Source organism: Bombina bombina, chromosome 1, assembly GCF_027579735.1.
Source record: "Bombina bombina isolate aBomBom1 chromosome 1, aBomBom1.pri, whole genome shotgun sequence".
NCBI classification, from domain to species: Eukaryota; Metazoa; Chordata; class Amphibia; order Anura; family Bombinatoridae; genus Bombina; species Bombina bombina.
The window spans coordinates 698,400,477-698,416,982 of record NC_069499.1 but is presented as its reverse complement, the minus strand read 5'-3'; positions in this window follow the sequence as shown (position 1 = coordinate 698,416,982).

Here is a 16,506-nt window from a genome sequence, read left to right as displayed (position 1 = left end):
CTGTGAAACATCAGTCGCTAGTGTAATCTAATTGTAGTTGCCTGCCTGCTAGCGTGTGTGCCAGGCCCACTTGCCCAGTGCCACCACTCATATCTGGTATAACAGTAGTGTAAATAATTAAAAAAAAAAAACTTTTTTGACTGTGAAACATCAGTCTGCTAGTGTAATTCTAATTGCATTTGCCTGCCTGCCAATGTGTGTGCCAGGCCCACTTGCCCAGTGCCACCACTCATATCTGGTGTAACAGTAGTGTAAATAATAAAAAAAAAAAAAACTTTTTTGACTGTGAAACATCAGTCTGCTAGTGTAATTCTAATTGCATTTGCCTGCCTGCCAACGTGTGTGCCCGGCCCACTTGCCCAGTGCCACCACTCATATCTTGTTTAATAGTAGTGTAAGTGTACTTTTAAAAAAATAAAAACTTTTTGGACTGGCTCACAGCATATACAAAAACTTTTTTGTCAGGCTCACAGCATATACTGTGCCCACTTGCCCAGTGGCACCACTCATATCTTGTTTAATAGTAGTGTAAGTGTACATTTAAAAAAAAATGACAGGCAGAGGCAGGCCACCCCACAGGTGCCGTCGTGGTCGTGGTGCTGTGATTCCTTTTGGCCGTAGAATAATGCCCAGTGTTCAGAGGCCACGTCCCATGAACTCAAAAGGTTCTGAGGAGGACATAGTTGACTTTTTAACACAGGACACCCAATCTTCTATAGCTTCTGCTCCGAACCTTGACGCACCATCCTCCTCCAGCTTAGCTTCGGGCACCTCTCAAGTTACCACCACTCGCCCGCCTGCCGCCACCACCAACACTAGCACCACAGCTGCTTCACTTGATGTGTCAGAGGAGTTTTTTACGCATCAGTTGGAAGAAATGAGTGATGCGCAACCATCATTGACAGAGGATGTAGATAACAGTGATATGTCTCCTTCAGGCAGCATTACAGACATGGACGTACAGTGTGATGATGATGATGTTGTACCCGCTGCTGCTTCCTTTGTTGATTTGTCAGATACAAGTGAAGCGGTTGATGATGACGATGCATCTGTGGATGTCACGTGGGTGCCCGCTAGAAGAGAAGAAGAACAGGGGGAAAGTTCAGATGGGGAGACAGAGAGGAGGAGGAGGAGACGAGATGGAAGCAGGGGGAGGTCGTCACAAGGAGCTAGTGGCACAGTCAGACAGCATGCATCGGCACCCGGGGTCTGCCAATCAACGCATGCTGTTGCCACCACCAGAATGCCATCATCGCAGAGCTCAGCAGTGTGGCATTTTTTTTATGTGTCTGCCTCTGAAAACAGCAATGTCATTTGCAACCTGTGCCAAAAGAAACTGAGTCATGGGAAGTCAAACACCCACCTAGGTACAACTGCTTTGCGAAGGCACATGATCTCACATCACAAACGCCTATGGGATGAACACATGAGGACAAGCAGCACACAAACTCAAAGCTGCCATCCTCCTCCTGGTCCAGCATCTTCAGCCACGTCAACCACTGCTGTGCTCCTTGCCCCCTCTCAAGCATCCGCCAATCCGTCTCTCTTCCGGAGCAGTTCCTGCTCATCTGCCCGCAGTCAGGTGTCTGTCAAGGAGATGTTTGAACGTAAGTCACCCCCTTGCCCGGCATCTGACAGCTGGTTTGTCTGAACTCTTAGCCCGCCAGCTTTTACCATACAAGCTGGTGGAGTCTGAGGCGTTCCAAAAATTTGTATCTATTGGGACACCGCAGTGGAAGGTACACGGCCAAAATTTCATAAATCAATGCCATATACACGTCCCCTGTTGGGGGACGTAACAGGGATTAAACTGATAAGAATAGTACTACTTAACACACCACTCATATCTGGTGGCACAGTATATTGCACACGCAGTGCCCCAAATTCAGAGCCTCGGGCCCCGCAACTGCCTCTGGGAACCTTACCATGTGTCCCAGACCACCCGTCTTGTAAGTCTCTGTCTGGGAAATTATCTATCAAATCTATCTATTTATCTGTCAAATCTATCTATCTATCATATTTATCATCAAATGTATCTATTGCATCTATTGATCTATCTATCTAATCCATGTATCTATCTATCTATCTCGTGGCCGGACCGACCAAGCATCTTTTTCCATCTCCCGGTTCCTAAAATCATCTCTGGGTTCCTAAAATCGATGCCATACCTGTACTCAATTGTGCAAAAGGTAGTAATGGCATATGGGGTCTTTCATGCTGTCGTGCCTGTTGAGGGACCTTCGCATAAAATTGCTGAAGGAGAATGACCTGTACTGGGTGTCCAAGCATCTTTTTCCATCTCCCGGGTCCTAAAATCATCTCCGGGTTCCTAAAATCAATGCCATACCTGTACTCGATTGTGCAAAAGGAAGTAATGGCATATGGGGTCTTTCATGCTGTCATGCCTGTTGAGGGACCCTCGTATAAAAAGGCTGAAGGAGAACGACCTGTACTGGGTGTCCAAGCATCTTTTTCCATCTCCCGGTACCTAAAACTCATCTCCGGGTTCCTAAAATCGATGCCATATACACGTCCCCTGATAGGGGACGTAACAGGGATTAAACTTATAAGAATAGTACTAGTTAACACACCACTCCTATCTGGTGGCACAGTAGATTGCACGCGGTGCTCTGAAAAAATGCAGAAGGACATTTGGCAGACGGACATTTTGACAGACGGACATTTGGCCGACAGGCAGAAAGCTAAAGAATGTTCCGATTTCGGCCGAGGGCAGATACACAGAGTGCAAAAGGAAGTAATGGCATATGGGGTCTTTCATGCTGTCGTGCCTGTTGAGGGACCCTCGTATAAAATGGCTGAAGGAGAACGACATGTACTGGGTGTCCAAGCATCTTTTTCCATCTCCCGGTTCCTAAAATAATCTCTGGGTTCCTAAAATTGATGGCATACCTGTACTCGATTGTGCAAAAGAAAGTAATGACATATGGGGTCTTTCATGCTGTCGTGCCTGTTGAGGGACCCTCATATAAAAAGGCTGAAGGAGAACAACCTGTACTGGGTGTCCAAGCATCTTTTTCCATCTCCCGGTTCCTAAAATCATCTCCGGGTTCCTAAAATCGATGCCATATACACGTCCATATACACGTCCACCTAGGTACAACTGCTTTGCGAAGGCACATGATCTCACATCACAAACACCTATGGGATGAACACATGAGGACAAGCAGCACACAAACTCAAAGCTGCCATCCTCCTCCTGGTCCAGCATCTTCAGCCACGTCAACCACTGCTGTGCTCCTTGCCCTCTCTCAAGCATCCGCAAATCCGTCTCTCTTCCGGAGCAGTTCCTGCTCATCTGCCCACAGTCAGGTGTCTGTCAAGGACATGTTTGAGCGTAAGTCACCCCCTTGCCCGGCGTCTGACAGCTGGCTTGTCTGAACTCTTAGCCCGCCAGCTTTTACCATACAAGCTGGTGGAGTCTGAGGCGTTCCAAAAATTGGTATCTATTGGGACACCACAGTGGAAGGTACACGGCCAAAATTTCATAAATCAATGCCATATACACGTCCCCTGATGGGGGACGTAACAGGGATTAAACTGATAAGAATAGTACTACTTAACACACCACTCATATCTGGTGACACAGTATATTGCACGCGCAGTGCCCCAAATTCAGAGCCTCAGGCCCCACAACTGCCTCTGGGAACCTTACCATGGGTCCCAGACCGCCCGTCTTGTAATTCTCTGTCTGGGAAATTATCTATCAAATCTATCTATTTATCTATCAAATCTATCTATCTATCTATCATATTCATCATCAAATGTATCTATTGCATCTATTGATCTATCTATCTAATCCATGTATCTATCTATCTATCTCGTGGCCGGGCCGACCAAGCATCTTTTTCCATCTCCCGGTTCCTAAAATCATCTCCGGGTTCCTAAAATCGATGCCATACCTGTAATCAATTGTGCAAAAGGTAGTAATGGCATATGGGGTCTTTCATGCTGTCATGCCTGTTGAGGGACCCTCGTATAAAATGGCTGAAGGAGAACGACATGTACTGGGTGTCCAAGCATCTTTTTCCATCTCCCGGTTCCTAAAATCATCTCCGGGTTCCTAAAATTGATGGCATACCTGTACTCGATTGTGCAAAAGGAAGTAATGACATATGGGGTCTTTCATGCTGTCGTGCCTGTTGAGGGACCCTCGTATAAAAAGGCTGAAGGAGAACGACCTGTACTGGGTGTCCAAGCATCTTTTTCCTTCTCCCGGTTCCTAAAATCATCTCCAGGTTCCTAAAATCAATGCCATACCTGTACTCGATTGTGCAAAAGGAAGTAATGGCATATGGGGTCTTTCATGCTGTCATGCCTGTTGAGGGACCCTAGTATGAAAAGGCTGAAGGAGAATGACCTGTACTGGGTGTCCAAGCATCTTTTTCCTTCTCCCGGTTCCTAAAATCATCTCCAGGTTCCTAAAATCAATGCCATACCTGTACTCGATTGTGCAAAAGGAAGTAATGGCATATGGGGTCTTTCATGCTGTCATGCCTGTTGAGGGACCCTAGTATGAAAAGGCTGAAGGAGAATGACCTGTACTGGGTGTCCAAGCATCTTTTTCCATCTCCCGGTAGCTAAAATCATCTCTGGGTTCCTAAAATTGATGCCATATACACGTCCCCTGATAGGGGAAGTAACAGGGATTAAACTGATAAGAATAGTACTAGTTAACACACCACTCCTATCTGGTGGCACAGTAGATTGCACGCGGTGCTCTGAAAAAATGCAGAAGGACATTTGGCAGACGGACATTTGGCAGACGGACATTTGGCCGACAGGCAGAAAGCTAAAGAATGTTCCGATTTCGGCTGAGGGCAGATACACAGAGTTCAAAAGGAAGTAATGGCATATGGGGTCTTTCATGCTGTCGTGCCTGTTGATGGACCCTCGTATAAAATGGCTGAAGGAGAACGACATATACTCGGTGTCCAAGCATCTTTTTCCATCTCCCGGTTCCTAAAATAATCTCTGGGTTCCTAAAATCGATGGCATACCTGTACTCGATTGTGCAAAATGAAGTAATGACATATGGGGTCTTTCATGCTGTCGTGACTGTTGAGGGACCCTCGTATAAAAAGGCTGAAGGAGAACGACCTGTACTGGGTGTCCAAGCATCTTTTTCCATCTCCCGGTTCCTAAAATCATCTCCGGGTTACTAAAATCGATGGCATACCTGTACTCAGTTGTGCAAAAGGAAGTAATGACATATGGGGTCTTTCATGCTGTTGTGCCTGTTGAGGGACCCTCGTATAAAAAGGCTGAAGGAGAACGACCTGTACTGGGTGTCCAAGCATCTTTTTCCATCTCCCGGTTCCTAAAATCATCTCCGGGTTCCTAAAATCAATGCCATACCTGTACTCGATTGTGCAAAAGGAAGTAATGGCATATGGGGTCTTTCATGCTGTCATGCCTGTTGAGGGACCCTCGTATGAAAAGGCTGAAGGAGAACGACCTGTACTGGGTGTCCAAGCATCTTTTTCCATCTCCCGGTACCTAAAATCATCTCCGGGTTCCTAAAATTGATGCCATATACACGTCCCCTGATAGGGGACGTAACAGGGATTAAACTGATAAGAATAGTACTAGTTAACACACCACTCCTATCTGGTGGCACAGTAGATTGCACGCGGTGCTCTGAAAAAATGCAGAAGGACATTTGGCAGACGGACATTTGGCAGACGGACATTTGGCCGACAGGCAGAAAGCTAAAGAATGTTCCGATTTCGGCTGAGGGCAGATACACAGAGTTCAAAAGGAAGTAATGGCATATGGGGTCTTTCATGCTGTCGTGCCTGTTGAGGGACCCTCGTATAAAATGGCTGAAGGAGAACGACATGTTCTGGGTGTCCAAGCATCTTTTTCCATCTCCCGGTTCCTAAAATCATCTCCGGGTTCCTAAAATCGATGGCATACCTGTACTCGATTGTGCAAAAGGAAGTAATGACATATGGGGTCTTTCATGCTGTCGTGCCTGTTGAGGGACCCTTATATAAGAAGGCTGATAGAGAACGACCTGTACTGGGTGTCCAAGCATCTTTTTCCATCTCCCGGTTCCTAAAATCATCTCCTGGTTCCTAAAATCGATGCCATATACACGTCCCCTGATAGGGGACGTAACAGGGATTAAACTGATAAGAATAGGACTAGTTAACACACCACTCCTATCTGGTGGCACAGTAGATTGCACGCGGTGCTCTGACAAAATGCAGAAGGACATTTGGCAGACGGACATTTGGCAGATGGACATTTGGCCGACAGGCAGAAAGCTAAAGAATGTTCCGATTTCGGCCGAGGGCAGATACAGAGTGCTCTGTTCTAATCAGAGCCTCGGGCGCCGCAACTGCCTCTGGGAACCTTACCATGGGTCCCAGACCGCCCGTCTTGTAATTCTCTGTCTGGGAAATTATCTATCTATCAAATCTATCTATTTATCTATCAAATCTATCTATCTATCGTATCTATCATCAAATGTATCTATTGATCTATCTATCTAATCTATGTATCTATCTATCTTGTGTCTGGACCGACCAAGCATCTTTTTCCATCTCCCGGTTCCTAAAATCATCTCCGGCTTCCTAAAATCGATGCCATATACACGTCCCCTGATAGGGGACGTAACAGGGATTAAACTGATAAGAATAGTACTAGTTAACACACCACTCCTATCTGGTGGCACATTAGATTGCACGCGCAGTGCCACAAATTGAAATTAGGAGGACCAACCAAGCATCTCATCTCTGTCTGATTCCTGTTCTTGTAGGACAGTTAATGGGTTAGTCATGTTGCACAGCTCCTCAATGTGACAAATCTTCCTGGCTAGCTCGACGTTCTCTTTTTCCCAGCTGCTGAATCAGATCAGAGATTGTGAGTAAAACCTGCTCCTCACTCAGGACTTGCTTCTCTAGGTCTTCCAGCTGTTCCCTGATGTCCCTAATCAGGGCAGTCAGTCTCTCTGTTACACCAGCTGCTTTCTTTTGCACCCCTCTCCTGTGCTTCTGCAGACTCTGGACTCTTTTCTCAGTCTCCTCTTTCTTTGTGGTCAGTTTCTGCAGAACATTTCTCAGTTTCTTTTTCTTCTTCTCAGAAGCCTCATTCAGCAGCTCGACCTGGTGTCCCCTGTGCTCTCCGGCAAGGGAGCAGGACACGCAGATACAGGCAGCATCCTCAGTGCAGTAATATAATAGGAGCATCTTGTGGGTGGAGCATTTTCTGTTACCCCAGGAAGTGATTGCACGCGCAGTGACATCAGTGAGCACAAGGAACGGGACATGGCTAGTTTGGTATCCAACCTTGTGCAAATGGGGAGTTTGCAGTTTTGCAAATGGACTGTTTGCAGTGCGTTAAACGGGGAGTTTGGTCTGTCACTGTGAGCGAGCGTAACCCTTACACTACCAGAACGATACAACATCATACCTGATGTTTTAAAGCACGTTATTCCAAACAATTTAGGAATTTTAGGTGATTTATGCCCTTTATGGATTAAAAACAGACTCTGCATCAACTATGTAATTTTCCATGGGAGTTTTGCCATGGATCCCCCTCCAGCATGCCACAGTCCAGGTGTTAGTCCCCTTGAAACAACGTTTCCATCACTTTTGTGGCCAGAAAGAATCCCTGTGGGTTTTTAAATTCGCCTGCCTATTGAAGTCAATGGCGGTTTGCCCGGTTCACCCGTTCGCAAACTTTTGCGGAAGTTCCCATTCGCTGTTCGCGAATGCAAAATTTTAGGTTTGCGACATCACTACTCAAGAGCACTTTACAAGGAAGCAAGAGTGATATGGTAGACAGCCAGAAGCATCAGTAAATAAAGATGTAATACAGAGTACAGGAATGCAGACTTGACCATTATAACCCGCCAGTGCAGATTATGCTGATAGAATTTTCATGTATGGAACTTATAGGATGCACAAGTGCATATGGTATGCATACTTGTTTGCAGTCATAACTTTAGAGTTAACGAAGATATGGAGGATACACAAGTATAAGCTAGTTTTAAATTTAAAGAAAGTATGAATGATACAGCATTATGCTGATTTAACAATGCAGATTATACTAGTAAGCAGAAAAGCAAACACCCTGGAACATCAGAACATAGAAACCTTAAAACAGAAGAAACACAGGAGCACAAAAACATAAGTAGCATAAAAGCTTGAAATGAATAGCCAAGCTCAAGAGATCTTATTATAACACCCAGTCCATACCAGAGGAATGTACTGTAATGTGCTATTAGGGCCACAAATATACAACTCTTGAAGCTATATGTTTCAGAGGGTCACATGTTCTCACACCTAAGTACAGTCCTGTCCAAAAGTTTTGAAAATTACACAAATATATATTTTTACAAAGTCTGCTGCTTCAGTGTTTTTAGATCTTTTTTGTCAGATGTTGCTACGGTATACTGAAGTATAATTACAAGCATTTCATAAGTGTCAAATGCTGTTATTGACAATTACATTAAGTTTATGCAAAGAGTCAATATTTGTAGTGTTTGCCATTTTTTTCAAGACCTCTGCAATTCGCCCTGGCATGCTGTCAATCAACTTCTGGGCCACATCCTGACTGATGGCAGCCCATTCTTGCATAATCAATGAGTAGTTTGTTAAAAAAAAGAGTTCCAAAACAAAACTGTTAAAACGAAATCACATCACTTTATTCCAGTTTAAAAGACACAGGAAACATGTTGGTTTAGTTCATGACCCTTTTGGTCGTATTGACTGTAATCATAGACTAACACCTGTTACGAGAAGCACCTATTTAAACAGGATGCTTCACTTCCTGCTTGGCTAAAAACAAGGAAACCAAAAACTCAACCCTATATGTACAAATGATACATACTCTCAGGTAATGATAGATAAATAGATAGAAATAGGACTTATATTCTAATTATTCACTGGATCAGTATTCACTTAGTAACATAGTTCATACATAAATAGTAACAATTAATTCATATTTATAGTGTTCAGTATTAAGCAGGTACTATAAAATTAGAAGTTTGAAAAAGGCAGAAGATATGAATAATATCGGACATCATATAATGTATTAGGCATAATAAAGAAGATCGCTCTGGCAGGTAGCTCACAGTAGATAACAACACACAATTATTTTGTTAATATCATAAACATATGTGCATACATACACACATATGCTTCTATAAATACTCAAATATATAATAATAACAGTATTGATAGAAAGTAACAATCATAACAATATATGCACACTTACATATAAACTAATTTAATATCCATATGTACATATGAGTAAAATCAATACAGGTATACAATCTGTCTATCTTGTAAAACATTACTACCATGATCAAAAATTGATCAATTGTCCTAAAGCATACTCGAAACGTACATTACGATAATATGCAGGAAAATTTTACTCATTGTTCACTGTAGACTGCCTTAAGTTCTAAGATACATAAGTAATGCCTATACATATTGATCACATTTGAACCAGCAAAAGAGCACAGGGGTGGTGCTGGCAAGCCTTACCTTTGCCAAAAATGTATTATGTCAAATTCAGAGTTAAAGCCCTGCGGAAATAAACTCTGAGTTCTGAAGATCCAATAGGTCTCCTGTCTGCAGAGTATAGGAAGCTTGTTACTACCTCTTGGTGGTCTTTGAACCTGTTCTATGGCTTGCCACCTAAAGGTATTAACAGTTTTATGATGCATGTTAATTAAAAAAAAAAAAAAAAAAAAATTGTTCTGAAAGAAAAATTACCCTTTTTAATTTTATTCTTATGGGGTGTGTCACTATAAACTAATAGACTTGTGGAGGTTCATTTCAGACTTTTTCCCAGCTGAGGGCTGGATTTCAGTAAAGTAAAAACTTAATGTTACCTACAGGAAAAAGTAGCTTCTTTGTTTTATTAAGCAGCAAATCATTTCTCACTTACATATTACATGACATTGCAGGTAAAATCCCTTGCGTTCGCAACATCTGTGTGGTCATAAATAGCGACTGATTGCTAATTAATACAAAGATGTTGGGATTTGTAGTTTCAAGGAGCTGCAGTTGCACATTACATAACATAGCAACATTGGTCCGGTGGCTACAAGTCCATTTTCACCCCATTTCTGCTACCTGTGCTAGAATCGGAGAAGGGTAGATACAGGAGCAAAGTAGCTGTAGCAAAAGCAGTTTTAAATAAGATTGATTTTTTTTTCCTTCTCTTGTTTTTTTTTACAAGAAATAATGAATGTATTTGTATTTACAAAAAAAAAGATCATTTGCAGTTGCAATAGCATCTTATTGTATAAATAAATAACATTTTCCTAATTTTAAAAGTCTTAAACTAATTAACAATTAATGTATGAAGAAGTCACGTAAATATTTATCAAAAAAAGTTCATTGCAAAGATTAATATCCATATGTTTTATTATTTTAATACCATAAGTATATTTTATTAAAGCTCTGTTATTACTAATAACTTCATTATAGTAAATATATATTAAATTAAATTTGGTTTTGATAATATATAATGGTGCCTTGACATGTATACCAAAAGAAAGATTGATAAACCTAAGTTATAATGTTTATTTTTTAAAAAAAAAAACAATGCATTCTTAAATAGCTTTTTCTGACAAATATGCCACTGGTTTGCACTTACAAGTTTTGCATTCACCAGTAGCAAGAAGATATGTAGCAACAGCTTATTAATGTTAAGAGATTTGTAGCAAGCATTGTGTGATTTGTTAGCTACAATGCATTTGGAAATCCCATTAAAAGGAAAGGCAACTATAACCTCTGTCTACTCTACAAGACATCTTGCTACCATGTTGTTCTTGTTAGCATTTTTTGGCAAGTGAAGTGTGATAGCTCATGATTTGCTAATTGTAGCTAGTGCGGTACTAAGTTCTCGCTACAGGCAGCTAAAATTCTGAAATCCAGCCCGAATTGTCTATAATATACTCAGTTTCATTTGTAATTATTCTTTAAACCAAATACCAATCTTCATGCTTTGACTCATATTTGTGGCTTAACCTCTTAACAAAAGACAAAGTACAGGGTATGTTGTATGTCGTTCTTAACATACAAGATACAACACCAGCTTTCAAGGCTTGGATAGCATAGGTCTTGCCAACAGTGGTGTGATCACACTATTTCTGTATGCCTCAGCAGTGAGCTAGCACAAATGCATGGAGGTCAGCCCATGCAAGAGTTTGCAGGGACAAGGTCACAGTGATTACATAACAGTCAGTAGGATGCCTCCATTAAATGAGATACACACTGTAATCAGAGTGCTTCTTATGCTGTTGCTCGATACTTGCATGTCAGAGTTGACTGTTACTGTTTATACAATCAATGATGTGACAGCCAGTCATAGTAATTGTATACTTAAAATGAAGCCTAAATACTAGCATGCTGTTGTGGTGTAGACCAGTAGGAGCGGGGAAGTCCAGTTATATTCAATAAAGTGTCAATCACAGTGATCACATCATAAATAACAAGCCATTGTTTGTAAATAATAGTTTATCTTGACCCCTCTCCTTCTCTACCATTCAGCATCTATTTCAATCAAAGTGTTAATATTTAATTTAATACACTGTAATTTTTTCTGTATATTAATTTTAATATATATTTTTTTAAACCCCTACATTTTATTGTATGTCCTTGGTGATAAAAAGGTTAAATTAAAAATGTTAAAATATGTCTAGTTAAGTATCTTTGGGTGTCTAGTTTCTCCAAATATATAATTTTGTATACTGTTTTGGATTTTATGATATCTATTAAGCTTACAGCAAATCATTTTAAATTTATTTTTCTTTAGCTACACTTTTTTATATAAATAATTATAAAGAAAATTGCAAATATACGTTTTTTTTTGTTTTTTTTTTGTTTGTTTTTTAAACCACCCTACCATTTTTGAGTATTATATTCTTATTAATGGTTGTTTTATGTACCCATATAGGGTATTGCAAGAAAGGCCGGTTTGTTTAAAAAATATATATAATATGTATGGATCTAGAGCATTTTGGTGAAATTGGGGAAAACATTTGTTCTTAAAGGGACCCTACATTTTGTCTTTCAAGTTTAAGATAGAGCATATAATTTTAACCCCTTAAAGTCACACAGTCATTAAGGAGTTTAATAGCGTAGCTTTGACGACAGCTGTGAAGATCCTCTAGTACAACATACCTCACTTTCTGGGGCATGTAGATATAGCACAGTCTTGCAGACATTGGCAAGACCTTCATTTTAAATAAGGATAGATAAGAGGACCTGTTAACAATGTCTAAAGTACTCTGTAAGGAGTTAAGGGCTTGGTTCATTTAGCTAGTTAACCCAGGGAGGTGGCTTCATATTTACTTGAATAAGTATTTAAATATTGATTTTAGAATTTCCTTCACATCTTAAGGATTTATAAAATGTTTGTTCTTAGGTTTTCAGTAAACTTAAAATTTTAGATGGTGTTATACCTGGGGCGCGATCCGATATGGATCGTAGTTTGCTGCGCAAGCGAGGGAACCCCCGCCACCCGTAGTTTCAGCTCGCAACTCGAGCTATCCCATATATGGTGCCGACAGAGGATAAAGTGCCGTAAGTCTGACAAACCAATGATGTCCAGAAATCTGCGTAAGTACAAATTTCTGGAGTCGCCAGTGACTTACGGCACTTTAGAAACTGCCGGCGCCTACAAAAACTGACTAAATTATAAAATCACCCGTACTGTCTAACACTCCTCCCAAACATAGCCCGACATGTCTAACCCTCTATCCGCTATCCCCCCTCACAATAAAAAATGTATTAACCCCTAAACCGCCGCTCCCGGACCCCGCCGCCACCTAATAAAGTTATTAACCCCTAAACCGCCGCTCCTGGACCCCGCCACCAGCTATATTAAATCTATAACCCCCTAATGTGTGCCCCTACCCTGCCGCCATCTACCTTACCTACCCCCTAAAGTGAGCCCCTTACACCGCCACCATCTACCTTACCTACCCCCTAAAGTGAGCCCCTACCCTGCCGCCATCTACCCTACCTACCCCCTAAAGTGAGCCCCTTACACCGCCGCCATCTACCTTAACTATCCCCTAAAGTGAGCTCCTACCCCACCGCCATCTATTTTAAAAATATTAACCCCTAATTTAATCCCCCTACACCGCCGCCACCTATATTAAACACATTAACCCCTAATCTAATCCCCCTACAAAAATCCCCCTACACCGCCGCCAGCTATATTAACTATATTAACCCTAATTATATTAGGGTTAATATAGTTAATATAGTTATTATATTATATATATATATTAACTATATTAACCCTAATTATATTAGGGTTAATATAGTTAATATAGTTATTATATTATATATATATTAACTATATTAACCCTAATTATATTAGGGTTAATATAGTTAATATCATTATTATATTATATATATATTAAGTATAATAACCCTATCTAACTCTAACATCCCTAACTAAATTCTTATTAAAATAAATCTATTTAATAATAATATTATTAATTAAAATATTCCTATTTAAATCTAAATACTTACCTATAAAATAAACCCTAATAAAGCTACAATGTAATTAATAATTACATTGTAGCTATTTTAGGGTTTATATTTATTTTACAGGTAACTTGGTATTTATTTAACTAGGTACAATAGCTATTAACTAGTTAATAACTATTTAATAGCTACCTAGTTAAAATAATTACCAATTTACCTGTAAAATAAATCCTAACCTAAGACACAAATACACCTACACTATCAATAAATTAAATAAACTACAAATATCTAAACTAAAATACAATTAAATAAACTAAACTAAGTTACAAAAAACCCCCCACTAAATTACAAAAATTAAAAAAGATTACAAGATTTTTAAGCTAATTACACCTATTATAAGCCCCCTAATAAAATAATAAAGCCCCCCAAAATAAAAGAATTTCCCTACCCTATTCTAAATTAAAAAAGTTAACAGCTCTTTTACCTTACCAGCCCTTAAAAGGGCCTTTTGCGGGGCATGCCCCAAAGAAAACAGCTCTTTTGCCTGTAAAAAAACCCACAATACCACCCCCCAACATTACAACCCACCACCCACATACCCCTATTCTAAACCCACCCAAACCCCCCTTAAAAAAACCTAACACTACCCCCCTGAAGATCTCCCTACCTTGTCTTCACCCAGCCGGGCAGAACTCTTCATCCGATCCAGGAGATGTCTTCAATCAAGCAGCAGAGAAGTCTTCTTCCATCCGGGTGATGTCTTCAATCAAGCGGCAGAGAAGTCTTCTATCCGGGCGATGTCTTCAAGCAAATGGCAGATAAGTCTTCTTCCATCTGGCGATGTCTTCAAGCAAAGCGGCATCTTCAATCTTCTTTCTTCGCTCCTCCGCCGTGGAGCATCCATCCGGCACGACGACTGAACGAGGAATGAGGTACCTTTAAATGACGTCATCCAAGATGGCGTATGTCGAATTCCGATTGGCTGATAGGATTCTATCAGCCAATCGGAATTAAGGTAGAAAAATCTGATTGGCTGATTGAATCAGCCAATCAGATTAAAGTTCAATCCTATTGGCTGAATCAATCAGCCAATCGGATTGAACTTGAATCCGATTGGCTGATTCAATCAGCCAATCAGATTGAACTTGAATCTGATTGGCTGATTCAATCAGCCAATCAGATTTTTCTACCTTAATTCCGATTGGCTGATAGAATCCTATCAGCCAATCGGAATTCGACGGACGCCATCTTGGATGACGTCATTTAAAGGTACCTCATTCCTCGTTCAGTCGTTGTGCCGGATGGATGCTCCGCGGCGGAGGAGCAAAGAAAGAAGATTGCAGATGCCGCTTTGCTTGAAGACATCGCCGCATGGAAGAAGACTTCTCTGCCGCTTTGCTTGAAGACATCACCGGATGGAAGAAGACTTATCTGCCGTTTGCTTGAAGACATCGCCCGGATAGAAGAAGACTTCTCTGCCGCTTGATTGAAGACATCACCCGGATGGAAGAAGACTTCTCTGCCGCTTGATTGAAGACATCTCCCGGATCGGATGAAGAGTTCTGCCCGGCTGGATGAATACAAGGTAGGGAGATCTTCAGGGGGGTAGTGTTAGGTTTTTTTAAGGGGGGTTTGGGTGGGTTTAGAATAGGGGTATGTGGGTGGTGGGTTGTAATGTTGGGGGGTGGTATTGTGGGTTTTTACAGGCAAAAGAGCTGTTTTCTTTGGGGCATGCCCCGCAAAAGGCCCTTTTAAGGGCTGGTAAGGTAAAAGAGCTGTTAACTTTTTTAATTTAGAATAGGGTAGGGAAATTCTTCTTAAAATAAATCTAATTAATATTAATATTATTAATTAAAATATTCCTATTTAAATCTAAATACATACCTATAAAATAAACCCTAAGAAAGCTACAATGTAATTAATAATTACATTGTAGCTATTTTAGGGTTTATATTTATTTTACAGGTAAATTGGTAATTATTTTAACTAGGTAGCTATTAAATAGTTATTAACTATTTAATAGCTATTGTACCTCATTAAAATAAATACCAAGTTACCTGTAAAATAAATATAAACCCTAAAATAGCTACAATGTAATTATGGATATATATATATATATATATAAATGTTAAGGCAAATGGTGCCAATAGCGGTTAAAAAATTGAATTTTATTTGTGTAGTCACACAATTAAAACATGGGGGTAATACAAAAAACAAATTAAGCAACAAAAATGAGCAACCCATTTCGTGCTCATTTTTGTTGCTTAATTTGTTTTTTGTATTACCCCCATGTTTTAATTGTGTGACTACACAAATAAAATTCAATTTTTTAACCGCTATTGGCACCATTTGCTTTAACTTCGTTTTTTGACATTTAAGTATTTTTATCAGGATTAAGCATTGGTGCTTAGTGGTTTTGTATGCTCCATATAATACCCCAAGCTAGCGTGGACAGCTAGACTTCCCATTGGATGATTGCAAGACCATCACATCCCAGTTGAGGAATCCAATTTATCTAATTGGACGACCATCGTCACGTGGTACGCCACACACGCACAGACGCAACAACAGCGTCCTTCACAACGTTGTCTGTAGACGGAGATCGCAGAGGCAAGTTTGCCGGGCTGAGACCGGGCCGTGAGCGGGCCTTCAGTCAGCGAGTATCTGGACGGATTTGGGATAACTGGCGTTTTCCTCTGTAGTAGTGGGCACAACCGCAGAGCGGTAAATAATACACAGATGGCTATGGAAGTGTAAAGTTTATAAGACCCATAACTGCTATTAGAGTTGAACTGATCAATAGGAGGCAACCTGTGAACGCCTGATATACCTCATTTGGGATTGTTCATTTATACTTTTGTGTATGTGAATTTTTTGGAAGTGCTTGGGCGATCGCTACCAGGGGTTTTATATAATAAGACTATTATTTACATATTTACACTGTTAGTTTTGAGACAGAAAATTTCTCTTTTCTGTTTATATATATATATATATATATATATATATATATATATATATATAT